This window comes from Papaver somniferum, chromosome 8 (genome assembly GCF_003573695.1).
Source record: "Papaver somniferum cultivar HN1 chromosome 8, ASM357369v1, whole genome shotgun sequence".
Taxonomy (NCBI): Eukaryota; Viridiplantae; Streptophyta; class Magnoliopsida; order Ranunculales; family Papaveraceae; genus Papaver; species Papaver somniferum.
Window position 1 is genome coordinate 173,853,659 of NC_039365.1, and position 9,993 is coordinate 173,863,651.

The window sequence follows — 9,993 nt, forward strand, 5'->3', positions numbered from 1 at the left end:
TTCAAGGTTGCATCCGGGTCCAATCCGTAATCCGTTGGTTTTCAAAAATCTCATCCGCGTTCGGGCGTCCATCCACAAAAATACGCTTGGTCTCGGTTAAATCCGCGGATTACGGGTAAAATGCTCACCCCTAGTCACTTTTTCATTTTAAAGGAGTGGCTACCAATTAGCGCGAATAAGAGGCTATTGTGGGGGTCTTTCACCGCTCTTCCACCCCAACTCAATTATACACTCGTTCAGTTGAACGAGTGTTGGTAGTTTAACATTTGTCCCCCGTCTGGAAAAAGAAAGCTACATTGGACACGGTTCCCCGCATAGAAAAAAAATTGATCTATACGGGGGAATGTCTCCCCTATAACAAAAGAATTTGAAATGGACAAGGGACAGTCCCCCGTTTGAAATTTCTTTTAGTTTCACACGAGGGAGTGTCCCCTGTCTGGATTTTTTTTTCCTAGACTGAGGATAATGTTATACGGGAGAGAGTCTCCCTTGTAGCGCTTCTTTTAAATTTTTCCATAGTGGCTTCGCTAATTTGATAGCGCAATTGCTTCTTCAAAATGAAGGAGTTAGTCTCGTTTGCTCAGTACTCGTATCCTTTGCTCTTAGATTAGAGAGCAAGCCCAACAAAGTTGGCAACTGGCAACTCTGGCTATGCTGGCTTTTCCCCTATATTTAAGTTATGCTTCTATATTAGAGTTATAACTCTCGTTATCGATGTGTATCTTTACGTGAGTTTGCGTGGGCACCAAATTTTTTCTTAAAGTTTGAATACTTCGAAAACCTGAACGAAGTAACAAGCTATAACTAACGAAAGAAAATCGAGAATTCTTTTTTGGAACTTTTTTTTGTAGATGCATCTCGACTTATGTTGTAAATTCTGTTATATTCAGATCAATGGTGAAATCTCTCTCTGGATAAATCTCGAGAATACTTAAAACATTATTTATGTTAGGTGTATATGTTCCCAACTAATTTGTAACTTCTTTTCCTGATAAAAGTAATCTATTATTAAGAAGGCATAATTATTATAATGCTTAGTAGAATACTCTTTCTTTTATCAATCTTAAAAAAAAAATTATTCACCTCATCATAAAAAAAAAAGAAAATTAAAAAGAAGCTGTAATTCTCTTTGTTCTAGCTTCCTTAGTTATTCTATATACTACAGTCACAAACTTTCTTTTTAACTAGTTAAAATTGTGAGAACTACAAACATTAAGCAAACATCTAGATTGCTTAATATCATTCTGAACATTCGAAACCAAGTTATTTGTTGGTCCTGAGTCTTCGGTCATAATCTTCACAAAATTTTTACAATAAGTTTATATGCAACAGGAATTCAACTTCAACTCCTTGATCCACCTGAGAGTCTCCATACAAGCTTGTCCCATCTTAAAGTTTCACTGATAAATCTTTTATATCCTGTATTATCAAAAATAAATACAGCAGAACCCATACCAAAGTCAATTTTTTTGAATGATGCGCATCAAATTAAATTCGTAATTAGTCTGCAATTTCTCACTTTAACCTTGTTCATTTTCTGTGCGCTTTGGATTATTTTCCATGTGCCTAGGGGTCTGACAGGCTGATACTAAAGATGGTCCAATTCAATTTTGAGAACAAGATTTCTTGCATTTTACTCCACATTTAAGATGACTGCATTTCTATAGTTCCATATAGACCAACGAAAGAAATAAGCAATTGTAGATAAATGAGGTTTTAAACAATCACTAAACATCCAGCATCAGAATCATTTTTTTATGTCATTGTCATAGTCAAAACACAAAATATTAGAGTAGGTCATTGCAAACCAAATAGTTTTAAGGGAATTTTGATAAAATATGCACCCAATGAGATTAGCGATTACAAAATTATACTCCCTCCGTTCCATTTTAGATGATGTTTTAGTGTTATTTTTGTGTTCCACAATACGCGAAGGTTTTCATATTTTTCCATAAAACTTCCAATAACATCCTAATATTTTATCTTGGAACTATAAGTTTATTTTTAAATTCACTAGTAGTAATTATTAATGTTTGATGACTTTTCTCAAGGGTATAGATGGAAAATATTCATATCTCTCTCCATTTCTTAATCTGCGTGAAAACTCCAAAAACATCATCTAAAGTGGAACGGAGGGAGTACCTGTTATATTCTTAATATCTAAAATAAACTCATCACCTGAAATTCCGTTAAGGCACATCCTCACCCGATATGATTGCACGTCTTTCATTTCAATCGACGGTAGAGATTTATTATAAAATTTAAAAGGGTGTTTTACAAAATGGTCACACTGTCCTTAATTATTTTACAAATTGATCATACTTTAAATTAGTGATTACAAACTGGTATTTCTCCATCCGACACACAGAAGTTGAAAAAAACGGTAAACTATCTGCCTAATATACCCCTAAGTCTCTTGTAACCGTGGTAGTTGAACCATGGTTAACATACGTCTATGTGGCAGATCTATGCATCCGTGGCACTGACACACCACCTGATAGCTTGAAGACGTGGCAGTCCACCTGGCACTGTTACACGTGGCATTTTCTATGTGGTTGGAAATGTGACTGTTCCCAACGGCTTGATCTTCCTTTCCCTTCAATATAAAACCACACACACCTGCAGACAGAACTAACACTCATTCATTATCATTCACAATCCTCATATACTAACATGTTTAGAATGGGTGGTGGCAAGATGGAAGAATATTGCAGCAGCAGTTCAGGAGAGACTTCAAGTAGCAAGTACAAGATCAGAAGCATCAAAAACTATTGTTTTATGTGTGAGAAAGGTATGCATGAGGCAATAGACTGTCCATGGATATATTCTAGATGCAAAATGGTACCTTGCAATGGTTTGAGGAAGCTGTTGAAAGCCCAAACTGATGATCATCCTGGTGAGAAGTTCTTCAGCTGCTCCATATGCCCATACTTTGAGTGGTTTGCAGATGCTACAACATCTGGAAAAGCAATGCAAATTTAGCTTCCATCTCCACTTTCCTGCTTTGCTTGTGGTGACAAAAGACATACAAAAATCAACTGTTCATGGGCTAATCAACCCTGCAAAAAGAAGAAATGTAAGGGCACAGTAACATTAAAAATATGTAATAATGAGCATAACTCTGGAATAACTTACCTCAAATGTACCAACTGTCTGGAGTTTCAATGGCTTTCTGTTGCTCTTTTCCATGAAACCAAAGCTGCAACCCTGAAAATGGCAGAACTATGCAAGAAGATAGGCAATCTGAGTATGTAAAATGTAATCAGTGGCAATGACCCATGAACAATCAATAAAGACAGAAAATTAATTTAATTACATTATTACTCATTAATAATTAATATAAGTCTGTTTGAGTTAAGTTACTGCAAACAGATGCAGTGAAATCCATTCAAACATCCATTGAAACAAGCAAAAAAACAACAAGGTAGTTAAACTGAGCTAAACCCAACACAGCATCATTGAGTAGCAAAGAAGGTGACCTTCTTTGTCTTTGGTTTAGGGACTGTGAATGTTTGAGAAAGAGTCTGAGACAACCCAACAGCACCACCAATGGTCTGGCTCAATGTCTGTTGTACAGATCTACCACCAGACCTACCTCCCCTAGATCCTCTCCCACCTCTTGAACCCCTTCCACCTCTAGATCCATAAGATGCAGTGGTAGGCTGAGAAGATGATGCAGTTGTTGGCTGAGAAGATGATCCAGTGCTAGGCTGAGAAGATGATGCAGATCCTTTTGCTCTTCCCCTCTTACTTTCCCTTCTACTGGTATTAAGCTCTGCAGGATCTGGGTAAGTAGTCTTGTGACTTCCTCCTTCCACCATAGTTCTCTGTCTTTTTGTTTTTGGATTGGATCCAACTGGTGCACCAGCACATGTCCTCCTGTTGTGACCAGACATCTTGCATCTCTTACAAGTCTTGACCACCTTCTCATTGTGAGGTTCATCATGTGCTCTCTTCCTTTTCTTGCAAGGCCTTCCTGGTTTCCTCATATCTATGGGTGGGTTGATTTCTACCAATGGCTGCAAAATGCAATGAGAAGGAAGATAAGTATCTATAAGTAAAGTATATATGAAACAAAATGAAAACCCTAAACTTAAAATATTGTTTTCCAAAAAGCAGAAGATTCCCTACAATAATATTGTTAAATGACATCAAAATACATTAAAGGACAAAGGGAAAAAGGACAAAATGTGAAAAGTTAAAAAAGAAACATCATACCTCAGGTCACTCTTCTCTTCCAATCAATAACCCCATCTCAGGTGCATAAATTTCCTTGTAAGATTCCACATGATAGTACTTACTGCAATAACTGCATAAATAACCAGAGCAATAATAAGTGAGAAATAGGTAACCATTACAACTAACAACCCAAAAATAAATGCACAACAAATAAAACAGATGCATTAAACCAGTGCAATAATAAATGTAGTAGGTTAGAAATCTCACTCTGCCCAATTGATTCTCATGTCCATGAGCACACACACTGCATGTTGACATACAAAGCCTCTAAGTTGCCATTGAAAACAGGAACAAGTCTTCTCAAACACATCAACTTGAAATATAGCATTGGTCTTTGAAGTCACTTCATATAACTTATCAATAATAACTCCATTAACCCTGAATGCTCCACAACATTTCTGCATCTCATCAATCAAGTCTTTAGCAGTTGGCACCAACTTACCATCTTCCCAATTTGCACTCACATTTCTTCTTTTATACATAATACCCATAACTAGCTGGTGATACATCATTCTAAGGGTACAAATAGGCTTGTCTCACATGTGTTTAGCCAAGTTGTTAAAGGACTCTGAGAAATTGTTGTTAAGGTGCTCACAACATGCAGATGGGTCAAAGAAAGCCCTAGACCATTGTTCTGGTTTTTCCTTCATCATGTAAGCTGCAGCAGCTGGTGACAACTTGATCAGATCATCCATATTGGCCTACACATAACATAAACAAGATTAATTAAATGCAAATCCATAATTAACATGACTAAAAAGAACTGACAACAGTGAATTAGGAAGAAAGATTACCCTCCAGTGTATCTCCTTGTAGCATTTTGTCGCATTGTATACAAGGTAGGGAAGCTTTGATCCTTTGAAGTGAGTCTTAAAGTTCTTGAACATATGAATGGTTGAAAAAAATATCATTTCAGTTAGAGTTCTTAAATAGTAAATGTTTAAAGAATAACAAGGTTTCCTTTAAATAATAAAATATTGTAAGACTCACCGAAGACAGTATCTTTTGAAATGTTCTTTGAAAACCTCATTCAATGACTCTTGGAGACCTTTTTGTCTGTCTGAGATAAAGGTTATCTTCCCAGCTGGATGGTCTTCAATAAGTGGCTTCAGCTCTTTCATAAATAAGTGCCAATTTTCACCACATTCATTCCTCACCACCTTTATGGCTAGAGTAACAATATCATTCTTTCCATCTAAACCTGTAGCTTCCATTAGACATCCACCATGTTTTCCAGTCAAGTGGCAGGCATCAAAACCAACGAATGGTCTACCACCATCCTTCCATCCTTGAATTAGTGCTGCAAATGCAATCATCATGGACTCAAAACATTTGTCCTCACTGAAACAAACATAATCATAAGACATAAGTTAGCATAGTATTTTATGTGGTTATACATAATACATAAGAAAATTATAGTACTGTTACTATAACAAATAAATTAACTTATTAAAGTTAGATTGAAACTCACCTTCCAAAGAGTAATTTGCAATAGATCCAGGATTAGTTGTTTTTACCGTGTCACAAAAGGCTGGCATCAGCTTATAAGATTCATCGTAGCTCCGATTGAGTCTTTCTAAAGTCATAGTTCTTGCTCTCCAAGCAACATGATATGGAACATTGGTGTTTTGAATAGTAAAAAATTGATCTTTCAGTGCATATGGCAGTGGCATTGCATCTCCTCTCTTTATCTTGTCATACAAATACTCAGCAACAAATTTTGCATTAGCTGCTCTATTCCTGGTCTTCAGTTGAGTGCTACATGTATGCTTCAAGTTGAACCTCCTCACAGTAAAAGTTGGTTCACCCCTGGTAACACTTGCCCAGATAAAGAACTTGCAGTCTTGAGATTTGTTGAACCTGCATATTACTTTAATCCTATCATTATCATTGGGCTTAAGCTTGTACTGGAATCTCTTAATGGCATAACCCCTTAGGTGCTTCTTGAAGTCATATTTTTCCATAAACTACATTCCCACAAACATTGTGTCAACATCAACCATGAGTAATGTATTCCCATCAGCATCAGGAAACAAATCTCCATTGCCATCTGCATCAATATCTGGACCATGTATGTGCTCAAACTGGTTGTACCATGGATTAGGTTTCTGATGAGTTGGCTCATTACCACACTCATTGGGTCCTTGTACTTCTGTTACACCTACATACACATAAGGACTTGGTTTGTCAGTTCTTTCATATGGAAGCAAAACAGACTAATGCCATGATTAAAATAAAAAATACCAAAATAAAACCCAATAAGTTAGACAATTACTTTCAGATCTTGAACTGTCCTCACCACTATTGTACTCCTCATTACCCACAACATCGTAAGGAACAATTTATTTTCCTTTAGGATCCTCCTGCTCACCTTCCTGCTCCACACCACTTGCTTGTACTTCATTGACTACTTCCATATACTGTTTTGGATGTACAGAGTCAATCCAGTGGTGGTCCTTCAAGTAATTGTTGAAAAAGTCACAGTAAACACCAAGGCCCATTTCATCAGTATCAGAAACTGGACTACTAGGATCATCATTGGGATGACAAACATCTTCAGCATCATTAGGTAGTTGAATGTTCTCATACTCCCTTTCAGCTTGGATTGTTTCAGCACTTAAAACAACATTCTCATAATCATCATCATCATCGACATTCACATACTCATCCACATTCTCAAATAACCTCTTGCTACTGCCTTTACATCCAGTAATTGCATCAACATATCTCCTAATTATCCTTGGACTCCTTCTGACCTGATGTGGTGATGTAAAGCATGTTAACTTCTTCTTAGGTGTGGCAAACATCTCCGGATCAAGTCTGACTGGTGAAGAAGCATAGTTAATGCATATTACTGAACTTCTTGTAACCTTGGATGGTGTTGAGTCCCTCTTGTTTGATATCCCAGAAGATTCATCACATCCATCACCAGGAGGCACAATCCTGTCACTGACATTGCACCACAAATTTACATACCCTTCCTCCTCAACAGCCTTGTCCCACATCTCATACCAATGTGAATCATTAACCATGTATTCTGGTTTATCATTACCAATCCAAATCACTTCAACCTTCTTATTTGGTGCTAACTTAAAAGAAGCATGAACTTTATCACAAAATGCCTTCAACCCACCAGAATTAACATCCACATTATCAAAATACTGAACCTTATTTGTCCAAAACCATTCCACCCTAAAATTCCTAGTTGGGTACTTCACATACTTCCTGCACAAAATTGAACTGACAATGATTACCATTTACTAACATATTTTAATCAAACCTTAACACGTATTTTATGAACAAAATCCCAAATCCCCAATTTCAGAAATTTAGGGTTTATCAGTAAGAAATTAAAATTCATAAAATTAGGGTTTCTGAATTGAGTTGATAATCTACAAAAGCAGTATAACGAGGAGGGTACCTGGTGATGTTTGTAAGCATCTTGATGGCGAAAATTAACACTGGTTATCTTCACAGTTCGATAACTGACGATTCACACAACTCTGTAAACTCGTATTTCTCTTCACAACTCTAGTAGATCGAGATGAAGAGGTAAAGATATTGAAGAAATAGATCGATTTCTAACTGCTTCATGGAATCGCCGTCATCTTCTCCATTTCTTCAGAAAAGAAGCTACGGAATAGAGGCAAGAAATGAGGTAGGAAATGGCTGTACGATCGTATTTGGGCAAGAGTTTTAGTTTGTTTTGATCCAACGTACCACATTTTTTCGAGATTGGTTTAATCGATCCCACTCGACCGCACACGTGCCACTGCCACGATTTAGGGGTATTTAGGTAATTTAACAACCCGACAAACGTCTGACAAGTGACACAACTCCGCAATTACCGATGTGCCCTTATGTAGAAACAAAAGGGTTACGAAGACACTAATGTTTCATGTTTTCCCTTTGTTTCCGTTTATGTCTAAAATCTGCAAGAAAAGAGAAACCAAATCATGCCTTGGTCTTTTCCGATGTGTTGTCTTGGTCTGATTATGGAGTAGCAAGTTTGTGAGTAAGAAAATGAAAAACAATACAATAAAGATAAGAAGATAAAGAATAAGATAAGAACGATAATAAAAATTAAATGGGTTCCATTGAAAAGAAGAGTGAAACATATGGTAACATTGCACTTATCTTCTTCTTCTTTTTTTCTCTGATTTTTTCTAGTGTTTGTAATTATCTTATGTTTTAAATTTTCACGAGCATCCTCATTTTAATTTCAATTCCTTTGTAATTATGTTTTCCAATTTCAATTTCAATTAGGATTTTAAGCTAATTATATCATTTTTAATTCAAATTCCTAACTCTTCAATTTCTAATTCATTCCAAATCAAAGTTTAACACTTGAATGAGCAGTCAATTTAATGGGTTTTAAGCTAATTATATCAACTTCAATTCCTGCATCTCCAATTTCTAGTTGATGCCAAATCTCAAATTAATAAGGTTCACTAATTGCACAATAAACCAATTATGAATTTTCTTATTGTTGAACGATTTAATGATTTGAACCCGTTAGGGTTTCTTAGACTTTTTAGTGTCTAAAAAACTCAATCAACTCGACCTAATCTGGAAACTTAACAGTTGTTAACCATTTTATTGGAAAAACATATGGAAAACTAATACCGGGTGTACGTTAGTAATTATTAAAAAATGGGTGTATGTTTGAAAACACTAATTCAAATGGGTGTACGTTATCAAAAGCCCCTGATTTTAACAAAATCACATCCACAAAATGACGGAGTTCATTTTCAAAAATATCCTTGTTACAAATCGAACAGGAAGAATACGCACGCTTGTTATGCTGAAGAAAAAAAATTGCCCACAGATAGCACCGTAGAGACAATTTTCCAGCAAAAGATTTGAACTTCAGAAATAGAGATAAGATTCCAAATCTATTTCCAGAATCTAGCTAATTGTTATCTCTCTTATATTTACTTGAAATCATATAAGCAAAGTTGGTGCTTAATTCTCTAGAGGGAATATATTTCCACATGATCCAGTCACTTTCTCTCAAACTGTGAATTCTAGTTAATATACTCTTATGGTAACAAGGATTAACGTATTTATCGATAACGAGCATTTTACATTGACCATGGTGTTGATCAGATGATCAATAGTGATAAGAGTTTCATTATCCATGACAATAGCATGCATACTAGTATCTTGTTTAGGTAACTAGAAGTCTTTCCGAATATCAATACTAGCAGCATTAGGAGATATTACTTTTTTTCAAAGGGTTGGAGTTGGTGAAGTATTTGTCCTTAAGAATATTGACCCAACAATGATCATCATTTTGGATCATCCTCCAAGCAAGTTTTGTTATACTCCCTCCGTTCTATTTTACTTGATGTTTTAGGGTTTTTTTATGTTCCAAAATAGATGATAGTTTTAGTATTTTTCTCATATTCTCACTGATTTGCCCTTGCTTTGGAATCATACAATATCATTAATTTTTATTGTAATCAATACTCTAATTTTAAATGTACTATAGTTTGGTAGTATATCCCAAGTAAATTACTAGGGAATTGATGACTTTCTCTAAAATCTAGAAACTAAAAACTAGTCATTTAAAATTTTAAGAAGAATTAATATGGATAGAATTGAAAAGATTTTATTCTCTATGGTATTTCTTAATCTCCGTGAAAACTCTACAACGTCAAGTAAATCAGAACGGAGGGAATATATAAGAGCAAAGTTTTGCTAACGAGAGTTCTTGATCCCACGCCCACCTGAGTCATTACTTATAAAAAC